The sequence below is a fragment of the Propithecus coquereli genome, unplaced genomic scaffold, assembly GCF_000956105.1.
Source record: "Propithecus coquereli isolate 6110/MARCELLA unplaced genomic scaffold, Pcoq_1.0 Scaffold35, whole genome shotgun sequence".
Classification (NCBI taxonomy): Eukaryota; Metazoa; Chordata; class Mammalia; order Primates; family Indriidae; genus Propithecus; species Propithecus coquereli.
In genome coordinates this window covers 9,045,080-9,057,100 of record NW_012149174.1, presented here as the reverse complement: position 1 = coordinate 9,057,100, position 12,021 = coordinate 9,045,080, and the positions used below count along the sequence as shown (strand labels likewise).

The 12,021-nt window shown below is 35.2% G+C and overlaps 1 protein-coding gene across 1 annotated transcript in view; it reads left to right on the top strand.

The window, feature by feature from the left end:
• The window catches only part of PDE1A (phosphodiesterase 1A, calmodulin-dependent), a 362,008-nt gene that overhangs the window by 343,454 nt on the left and 6,533 nt on the right, over positions 1 to 12,021 (top strand). The window lies entirely within an intron of this gene.

The window sequence follows — 12,021 nt, the reverse complement described above, 5'->3', positions numbered from 1 at the left end:
GAATTTTGTGATAATCATTCCTTTTTCTTTTTTCTTTTTTAAGCTGTTATCCCTCTTTGTTAGTTCTGCCTGTTTTAAAGCTTGGTATAAGTGGAATGGTGCCATATAAATTCTTTTATAAATTGCTTTCCACTCAACACTATGTTTTTTAAGATTTATCCATGACAACACAAATGTGGCTCTGTTTCAGCAGGAAGTTTTTGGACCTTGACAAAAAATGTGAGAGAGAAAAAAATGTATCAAAATACTGTGCAGATGTTTAAAAAATATAATTATTTAGTTTAAGTCTTTTAAATAGCATATTGATAGCATGTATCAATTTCTTAGGCCTCAAATCGGGCACATAAGTATTGTGACTTCTGTTGTTTTTTTAATGACCAAACATAGTTTCTAGCCAAAGTCCCCTTGTTACCTGTTTGAAGAATATATAAGTGTATCATTCAGGTGTTTTGGTTGAATTGGAGTAAGTCTGTTCAATCTGGAGTTTTTGACCTCCCTTTCCTCCTTCTTTAGATGGCATTGCTGTACCCTGGGAACTAATGTGGTGTTACGGATTTGGAATAAAGATCAGCTCCTTGTTTGAGCTCTGGTCTCTCATCTTCCCAGACATACTCCCTCACCTGCTTCTGGCTGTTACCACCTCCTGCCTCTGCCACCTGACCCCTTGTTTCTACCACCAGTAGCCCCCAAACCTTTGCTTTCCCCAGCTTGCTTGCTCCTTCTCCTTCTCCATTTCTCATTATACTTCTCAGGACCAGAGAACAGGCTGCTCTTCCGGTCGCATGGAGTCCCTGGGGTTGACTGAAACTGTGGGAGCTCTCTCAAGCCCCCACTTGCCCTAACATTCCAGGCAGCCGCCTCTACTCTGTTCCTTGTGCACTGAGCACGCCCACCCTGCCACCACCTCTCAGAATTTCAGATAAGGGAACATGGCAAAGGTCTCCTCTAACTCTTAGGTCTCTGGATTTTTCTTAGATCTCTTTCACACTTTCCCCTCTTGGAAATAACTCAAAGTGTGACAGGGGTGTCCAAGCTCAGACAGCAGGTCCTGTCTCAGGGACTATAACAGTCTAGCTCTCTTTAATCTTACAACTCTTTTCTCTCCCTCATCTTTTTTTTGGTCCCACAGGATGTGAAAAAATTGCCACTGGAGCAGAAAGGAGTTAAACCTTTCCCTCCTCCAATCTGAATGCTACCCTCATACCTCATTACTTCTCTTGGGGGAAAAAAACCTGGATCCATGTCCAGGGAAAGAGAAATCTAGATCTCTTCTGGAGGTATGGGGAGGAAGGTACAGCTTGATTTAAGTATTTTCCACAAATCTTTGTCCCACATGTGGACATGGCTTTTGAATTTGAAGACTAAGAGCATGTGCTTTTGTTACTAGGTGCCTTGAAAACAGCACCTGTGTCTCCTTGTCTGAATGGGCATGGGCCCAGGTAATGAACAATTCGGAACAAAACCAGATTAGCTAATAGTTCATGGGCTCAGCTCATCCATAAGGCAAACAGCCCTTGTAGTTGTTTCAGGAGAGAAATTAAAAATAAAGAGTGATTATTAAATTGACCTTATTTAAAACAGTGTTCTTTGATGAACATTAATCAAGTATTTTTTACTTTACAGGAGAAAAAAGGATTAGGAGTTCATTTCTCTTTTAATTTGAATGATTTAAAACAGTCTACCTGAATCATGTGATATAAATTGAATACATAATTTTAAATCCTTTGACATGTTTCAGTGTGGTTAATAGTTTCAAAGACAATGTTTCAGAGGGAAACTGAGCAGAAAAGGGGACATTTTTGATTATAGAGAAATATGAATTTTTTAAAAAATGAGACAACCTATTGTGTTTTGTGCCAAAGTCAAGGACAATCTTAAGGCATGAATTGAGTTATTTAAACTATTTATTCCCAGAAAATATTTACAGGATTATAAAAGGTAGTGTTAAAAATTAAGCACTATAACTGAGTGTAAATAGTCAATTTACTCTTCTTTCTGCTCAGTGTCTAATGTGGAGAACTTTAGGAATAAATTCAAGTAACTGTCTCACACTCTCCCAACTCTCTCAATTTCTCTGGCCCCTTTTGAAAACTCCCACAATTTGAATCAGGCTGGTTCTGGTTTCAAAACGTGAAAAAGTTGCTACTGGAACAAAAAAAAAGTGATAATCTGAATGCTACCTTTATCTTCCTTTTTTGCCTCTCTATGGAAAACCTAGATCCAAGTCCATGGGAGTCATCAGGAAACAAGGACCAGTGGCTTCAGGCTCTGTTCCCAGACTCTGACTCTAGGGGCACTTAGTCTTCACTAGAAAATATTTTCAAATCACCTTTAAGACTGCCAGATAACAAGCTGCTTAGGGCAAACAAATAGGATCCTTAGCCCAGGTATCATACCCACACCCATTACCACTCCCAAAGACCTGCATTACCCTGTGGTATTTCTCTGCAGTTTAACCTTACAGATCTCTGTTAGTGTTCTGGGCACATTTTTTTTCTTATTTGCCAGCAATCCCTGTTACTTCCCACCAGTGTTCCTCACTCTTTTACATCTTTTGTTTAGAGAAAATAAAAATAGATTTTTTGAAAAGAACAAAAACATGTCCATGTTACTTTGTGTTGAATTACTTTCAAAGGTTGTGTTTATAGAAGATGTGTTCATAAAATATTTGTTATTCCTTTCCATTATCTTTTTAATTGATCAAAACCCTTCATGTAAAGCATAATGCACTTTATGACTCCTAAGCACCCAGGACTGTGAATCCTAAACAACTCCTTGAGGAAATATATGTATACTTTTTAGATTTCAGAAGGGACAATTAGAGGGAAGCAAAATCTTTCAGAAATAATAAAAACTAGAGCTCACTATCTCTCTCTCTCTCTCTAATTATGGTTCAAAATGTAATTAAAAGTTCAAATGAGATCTTACTAGTAATTTTTAAAGTTTATATTTTAAATTATTAGAAAGTTAAATTATATATTATACATTTATTTTATTGTTTCTGTTTCCAATTTAACCTTTCAGCTACTTTTCTACATTATATTATCAGTACAATAGTGCAGGAGTAGGCATTTAAAGGAAGGGAACATTTGGAAGATCAGAATTATAAAGTTCTAAGAGGTGGTGTTCACCAAAGTCATTTAACCCTAGAAGAGCTTAAATAACAGTTTGAACAGTGATTGTGCACTTGTGTGTTATTCATTCATTCACTCATTCATTTATTGCAAAGGGGTAACTCAATAGTTTTCAACCCTGGTAGCATATCAGCATCATCTGGGTTACTTTATTTTTTAAAAGTTCAAGTTGGGCTGTCTCCAGTTCACAAAGATAGGCCTAAGTAGAACACTTTTGTGCACTTAAATGAATGCAGCAGGACATGGAGGGGAAGAGTGGAAAACTTCATCAGCTCATGAACAAGACAAGCCAAGTACAGATTCGAATCTGAACCAGCCTCACCTGGTAGGCTGTACTCAGGAAATGGCAGTAGATACGTTGGTAATGATATCCCTCATGATATTTATATCTTGGGTCACACTACTCTACCCTGGAATGTTTGCTCTCTACTCCTGGAAAAGTCAGTGGACACTGCATCCTAGAACATAAGGTTACTCTTATCACACAACCTGAAGTCTAGCCATGCCTTGCATTTTCCCATCTCTCTACCTTTATCCTTGTTTTTCCCTCCTCGTAGAGTATTCTTCCTACCTATCTTCCAAGACTCAATTAAAATACCATCTTCTCTAAGAAGCCTGTCACTTAGTTATATAAGCATAGCTGTCTTATTCATACTCCACTTCGAGTGCTTATCATATTCTGCCTTGTATTCTTAAATGGGAAGTGAGACATTTATTTGCAGGGGGCCTACCCAAATCTGTGTTTTAGGTAAGAGTGGGGTGGAGAGGAGATTCAATGACACGTACCCCTTATGGATGTTCTATCATTCCCCTTTGGGGGTGTGCACTGTTTCTCCACCCAATGAGAACAAGTGCATATTATGAGATATTACCTTTGAAGTGTGTTACAAATGTAAAAACTATGGATCCTGACAAAAGATTGAAAAACGCTAATGAAGTAATTACAAAAATATTTATAGAGGTCTCCTATATACTAGTACAAATGTCTGTAGGTTTTTTTTTTTTTTTTTTTTTTGCAAGTAGAACTCATGAGTTGTTCAGCTTCAGGTCCCTGGTGGCTCCTGCTTAGGGCCAGGTAAGAGCTCAGTGCTGAGTAGAGGAGAGTTGACTCTACTCTTTGAAGTCACATTTTAATGGTGAGTCCATATAAATGAAATGGTATTACCCACTATTTTGTACCTTTTTTTCCTTTGTTAGCTGAAAGACCTAAAAAATCTACTGATAAATGGAAAATGGGAAAACTAAATGTAGAGTCCATTCCCACAATGTTCCTCCTCATGCTTTGTGTCTGCACTTGCTATGTTTTCCAACACTCAAAGCATAATCACTTGCTCTAATTTTACTTTGCAATGTGAGTAATGCCTGAAAGAATTCACAGGAGTTTTGTGGCCTCTGAAAACTCTGGGGTAAGAAGTGTGATAGTGGAAATTTGTGAAGTGGACAAGGTGGAGATGGGGAAGAGAGTGGTGGGTTGGATGTTGCACTGTCCAACAGAGATGAGGGCAGAGTAAGCTAAAGACTTTGGGTAGAAGGTAGAGATCAGTGCTTCTCTCATTCAGGTACCACTCTCACCTAGTAGGAATTTGATGTACAACCAGAACTCCACTGGGTCCTTTCACACTCATCATACCGAGGCTGATTTCAAGACTTTGTCAGATATCCCCAATAATTAACCCAGTTCCAAGTACATTGGAAGCTCTGTTATCTTAACATTACACCTCAGAGAAGAACGTAAAGCTCTTCATTTGTCACCACTCATCTCTGTTCTCTCTCCAAAATCTCAGGCCTAAGTTCCTCTTGATTCCGCATCTCTCTTCCTCTCTTTTCCCACTCTCCTAAGATACTCTCAATACTCAGAACAATTTAGTTCTTGCCTGAAACTTAATCCATCCATCAAAAAAAGCCTGCCAGTTGCCCTATCATGACATAGTTCTTCAAGCACAGCTCGGTATTGTCTGGGTTGATCATGGTTAGGTTATTATTTTCAACTTCATTAGAATCCTTATAAAAAGTTTAATGTTCTCATTACCCTCAGGAAATTTTTCAAAAAACTTAATCACTGTAATCATAAAATCATCATATGAGTTAGGTGTTTTCTTATTTTTTAACATTTTATTATTTATTTGAAATAATGAATATGTAACAATATTGTAATAAAACAGTTTTATTTTAAATCATGTTTATTGCTAGAAAAGTTTATAAATTTTCTCAGTAGTAAACAAAAAAATTTTTAAATAGGTCTTGTATCATTGCTTGAAAAATTAAAAAAACAAACTACAAGTCTTTCCCACTAGAAGTAAGAGAAATATTTAAAATTGATGGGAAAATACTGAAATTTTGAAAGATCAAATTTACATTATATTGGCATGATAGTTTATTAGACTATCATAGTTCACTAATTAAATCTTATATATTGTTTATATTTTAAATGTCTTAGAATGCAATATTGCATACTATATATGATAAATGATTTTTGTAATTATGCTGGTATTCATGCCAAATAGAATGTAATATAATACTCTAAGTACATATTTATGTGCCAGGTAATATACTGAGTTTTAGCACAGTCATTATCCCATTTAGTCAGCAAAGCAGCCTATTATTTGGGTATTATCACCATTTTACCAAGGGGAATATTGAGGTCTATGGAAGACAAATAAGTCACCCAACATCAGAGGTTTGTATGTGTATTACAAATAAATCTAACTTTCTCCCATTCCTTTTCATAGTTTCATACAATACATAGAAAATAATGTAGTTTAGCAATATGGTATTAATAAACACAGAAAAAGGAAACAATTTCTTGTGAAACCTTACCCCAGAGACTAGCATAACTGCTTCATCAAATCTACTTCTATCTAATCTTAGCACAACTGATCCAGTGAGCTTACAAATGTGCTTGTCACATCAGTTATACATTTCATAGATATTTTTATTTTAAAATATTAAAAATTATGAATTTGATAGTGAAATTTCATATGATTTATTTATTCACCCATTGATCACTTATACAAAAATTTATTACAGCAACTCTAGAAGGAAATAATTATAGTCTGATGAAACTGAAGCTCAGAGAAACTAAATTATATGTCTAAATTCACACAATTAGTCTTTGAAAAGGCTGGGCTTTGCATCTAGTTTGCCTTCTAGATCATGTTCTAGAAGTTAGTTGTGACAGGTTGGTTTAGTTACATTTTTAAAACTTTCCTATAGAGCAGCAGTTGCGCTTTCTGACTTTCAAAATAACCTCTCATCAGAGTCTGAGAGTATCTGCTCCGGTTGAAATCAATTAGAATTGAGCTCCCTAGGAATCCAGGCAGCAATTCAAGTGGAGTGAAAAATAAGTTGAATTATAAACAAAAGTTAATCATCTCAAGATCATCACAAAAAAATGCAGAAATCACAAAAAGTTATAGTAGCAAAATATATTGAAAAATTTTTAAAATATACCAACTATATTTATCTTCATAATTTTAACATAGTAATTTCTATAAACATGGCTGATTATAAATACTAATATCAGTTTATTTTTTTCACAACTTCTTTCAGCATTTTTTCTAGATTTTTAAAATAATTACCTTTTTGTTCAGAAGCAAGAACCAGTAAGAAGCGTAAGTGTATCCATCAGTAAAACACCTTTAAGTAAAGCCTTATTCATGGTGGCAACTCTAATTTAACCAAAAGACTTGGAGATTTTGATATACTTGCTGGAAGCCTACCTTGCCTTGTGTGAGAAAGAGAATCCATTTTTGCAGATTGCTCAATTGGCATCATGAACCACATAAATAACAGCTACAAATTCCTTGGTTGACCTGGCTCAACTGCTATGGAATAGATTCATCTGGTGGCTACATCAATATCTTTATGCTTTTAATATCTATTAAAATGGAATTTTGTGGCATTTCTCTTTACTGAGATAATATGGTGAGTGTCAATAAATTTTCCTTGAGTAGCTAGTCACTAATTTTGTCATTCTGCAATCAAGTCTATCTGCCTGTTTTCACTTTAGATAACCTTTTTCTAAAACGTCAACAAGATAGCATGAATTTCATAAATGTAGTTTATCTTTTATATTAATTCTACCATTTATCCTTTTGAACAAATGCTTTAGTGGTCCTCTGCCATTAAAAAAATAATTCATAAGAATTTTAAGGGATAGCAAAAATGTTTATATTAGAGTGGGAATTAATGATGGGGAAAATGATTTAGTACACTGTTTTTATTGGATTTAAAATGACTTGTCCACTACATAATTCAGTTTCACATTAGCCAAGTTATTCTCCTTCTGGAAAAACCTGTTTTTTAAGAGCCGCCCTTCTATATCTTCTTTTACTGTGATCAGTTGACTTAATAGTTCATTGTCCTAGACTAGTAGGAGTACTCCAATAATTAATTAGCTAAGAATGGCTGATGTCTAATATTGAAGAATGTATTTTTACAAACAAGTATATTTATTCCTACTGTCTGTCTCTGTCTACCTCAGGAAAAAAAAACTTGGCTATGATATGCCATCACATTAGTCGGATTTCTTCAGAGGGACATAACCAATATGATACACATGTAAAAGGGAATTTATTAGGGAGAATTGGCTCACACAATCACAGAGGCAAAGTCCCACAATAGGCCACCTGCAAGCTGGAGAGTGAGAGAACCCAGTAGCATGGCTCCCAGAAAAGCCAGCACCTTGGCTCAGCCTAAGCCTGAAAGCTTCCAAACCAGGAAGACTGACAGTGCAGCCCCCAGACCAAGGCCATTGGTGAAGGCAACTGATGCAAGTCCCAGAGTCCAAAAGTGGAAGAACCTGGAGTCTGATGTCAATGGCAGAAGGAGAAAAAGGAGTCCTACTAGGGAAGGGAGAGGGAAGAAGCCAGAGCAAGCTAAGTATCCCCCTTCTTCCACCTGCTTTGTTTTAGCAGCACCCCCAGATGATTTGATGCAGCCTGTCCACACTGAGGGTGGGTCTTCCTTTCTCAGTCTGCTCACTCACATGTCGGACACACCCCAAAACAATGCTTCACCAGCCATCTAGGCATCTTTCAATCCAGTCAAGTTGGACCTAAAATTCACCATCACACTAAGGAAAGACAAAAGCATAGCAGGTATTAAATTACACCCAGGGAGGCAGCATAATATAGAATTAGGATTTAGGACTCTGGAACTATGCTATCTTGTTTAATTCTGGCACCTTTACTTATTAGTTATGTAATCTTGAACAATTTATTTAATCTCTTTGTGTGTCAGTTTGCTCATTTGTAAAGTGAGGATAATAAAATAGTGTCTATCTCAAGAGCTGTTATGAAGGTTAAATGAGTCAGTGTATACAAAGTGTTTAGAATTTGAGATTTTCCATAATAATTCTTATTCTCCTTGCCTCACATAAGTGCCTCCAGACTGTATGGAGATCTTACAGAAACTATCCCGAAAAAGTTTACTATGGAAAACATTACTTGCTCGTAACATTATGCTTAAGTCATGATAAAACATGCAATGGGGCAGTTCCATCAGTCAGTATAGTGAATTGCTATATGGTGAATTGATCTTGATAAAAAGGCAATTTCTATCACCTTTTTGTTATTAATTAATCCATCAAATAGTCTATAGAATATATTTCCCAAATATCTCTGAAATCTATCCAGTTTTCTGCATTGAAGGAATGGAATTGGCTTATTCTGAATGATTGGTATAGCCGCTCTTTTTATAGAGCTGTAAATGAACAACATTTATCTATATACTGTCTGTTGAGGATTCTGCCACTTCAGATATTTGTCTTTATTTTCTCTTGACACAGAACACTTTAGGGAAAGAAAAAGATTCTTAAAAAGAGTGCTCTGTACTATAGAACTAAATGCTCTCAAAAAGATGACACTTTAGCTAATCCAGCAAACTTGGTTTATGGCAATTCCATTCTTTCCTGAAAGAATTTTTACCATCTTAGTCTTTATCTGTTAAAGTATACCTAGATTTAGACTTTATATAAAGCCAAAACTCTTCAGGTCTGCTAATTTTACTTCTTCTAGGACTGCTGTTCATGCTTTGGCTAATATAATTTTCCCTTGTTAACTACAGAAGTGTAGGAAATTCTCACTGATCATGCAGAAAAATTTATAGCTGAAATCTGTGATCTCTCATATATATTTAATTGCCATATTTTGTTCCTTCTCTAAATAAGAAATTATAAAAAGTGGAGGAGAATGGAAAAGTGACCCCAAGGTCTCTCTTCAGGTGGGATTCAGTATGTAAGTCTTCAAGGGGAGTGGGTGAAAACCTTCAAGGATCTGATGCTCAAACTTTATTACAATATCATCTTCAAAACAACCTAGGCCCATTCTGTAGCAAGACAACTGGTATTGAGTGATCTTGGAAGCCTTGAACTAATTTTGATTCATATCAGGAAAATTTTATGGAGATAATAAGAGAAATTCAGTCCAAAGACACACTCAAAGATACTAACTCATCCCTCCGGACATAGGATTCATTCAGAAGGGTCCTGTGTTCCCACATCAGCTTTCCATCTTAGGTTAGGCTTCTATAAAATATGTCTGCTGATTAAAGGAAACCCAGATTCATCGGTAAGAAATAAAAATCTTTTCAAATAGAGGCAGAATAACAAGAATAAGGTAATAGCTTTGATGTTAGTTTGATGTAGAGATAAGCACATCAAAACTTATCTTAAGTAAGTTCACCTCCATCAAGAGAATAATCCTGTTATATGGGTCTTTAAAGATTCTACCACATCCTACAATCCTGGCTGAAAATTGTAGATAAATAAAGTACTTTGTGACTAATTGTTTAAAGTGCTTTTGTTTTAAAGCGTAAATTTACAAGTTTACTTCAATATGAGCAACTTGCATATACATCCAAGAGAAGCAATGTCTTCTACCACTACATTCAAAAGCTATACATAGATGAGATAACTGTCTCCATACATCCCTTCAAATAACCCCTCATCATAGCCAGGCAAAGTTAGATAGCAACATGTACATAGGAGAGAAAGAAATAACATGGAATTTTGTAAGAACCCAAGAGTCTTTCTCATCCTAAGTTAAGAGACAGCTAGATATGTGGGATTGATTCCTATCTTGATTGATTCTTGAGCCTGTTCAACATACCCAACCATCTAAGCCCTCTAACAAGTTCAATCATATTCAGTATTTTCCATTCAGGCATAGAAGTACATCTATGTTTTGACATACTTAAACATTTTTATTAAAGGCAATTGAAGGTTTTATTTCTTAATTAAGCTTTAAATAGAAAACCCAATTAACCATAATACTTTTAAGTATTAAGAATACTTAAAGGAAAGCCAAAAATGTTCTATCATTTTACAAATTGTTTTCCAAGTTTTAACTTTTGAAACTGGCTTAGATGAGCATTTAAAATAATATTCTATATGTAATTTTTTCTACTTATAAAATATAAAGAATGTATATTTTTGACTCAGACTTAATTTTCATCCTCTTTTCATCCTGATTGAGAAATTAGAGGAGCCCCACATTGACTTTCACATCAAATTGGCTCTAAGAGCCAAATCTTACACTTTCCACAACCAGTTCCTGCCACTCTTTACGGAGACAAAGTGTGATTTGATTACATTAGTATTCTGATAGGAATTCCATTGAATCTACAAAGAAGAACTGGCACTTATTCTACTGATATTGTTTCATAATAAGAGAAGGAGGGAATCCTCCCTAACTCAGTCTACAAAGCCAGGATCACCCTGATACCAAAGCCAGAAAGGGGCAACAAAAAAAGAAAACTACAGACCAGTACACCTCCTGAACATAGATGCAATAATAACAAAATACTAGCAAACCGAATCCTACAACACATCAAAAAAATAATTTACCACAATCAAGTGAGTTTAATCCCAGGGATGCAAGGATGATTCAATATACATAAATCAATAAATGTGATTCCCTACATAAACAGAATTAAAAATTAAAACTGTATGATCATCTTAATAGATGTAGAAAAAGCATTTGTTAAAATCCAGCACCTCTTCATGATAAAAATCCTTAACAAACTAGGCATAAAAGGAACATACCTGAAAGGAATAAAAGCTATATAAGACAAGCCCATAACTAACATCATACTAAATGGGGTAAAATTGAAAGCATTTCCCCTAAGAACTGGAACAAGACAAGGATGCCCATTGTCACTGTTTCTATTCAATATAGTACTGGCAGTCTTAGCCGGAGCAATCAGGTAAGAGAAAGAAATAAAGGGCATCCGAATAGGAACAGAAGAGCTCAAACTACCCCTGTTTCCTGATGATATGATCTTATATCTAGAAAACCCTAAAAACTCATCCAACTACTAGAATTGATAAATAAATTCAGTAATGTCTCATGTTACAAAATTTATGTTCATAAATCAGTAGCATTTCTAAACACTAATAATAGCCAAGCTGAGAATAAAGTCAATAACTTAATACCATTTAAAATAGCTTCAAAAAAGCATACCTAGGAATATACTTAACCAAGGAGGTAAAAGATCTCTGCAATGAGAAGTACAAAACACTGATGAAAGAAATTGTTGATGACTAAAACAAATAAAAAAATCCCATCCTCATGGATTGCTTAAATCAATATTGTTAAAATGTCCATAGTGCCCAAAATGATTTGCAGATTCAATGCAGTTCCCATCAAAATACCAATGTCATTTTTCACAAAATTAGAAAAAAATCCTAAATTTCTTGTGAAATCAAAAAAGAGTCTGAATAGCTAAAATAGTCCTAAACAAAAAGAACAAATGTGGAGGCATCTCATTACCCTACTTCAAATTATACTACAAGCCTATAGTAACCAAAACAGCATAGTCCTGGTATAAAGACAGACACAAAGACCAGTGGAATAGAATAGAGAACCCACAAATAAAGTCATATAGA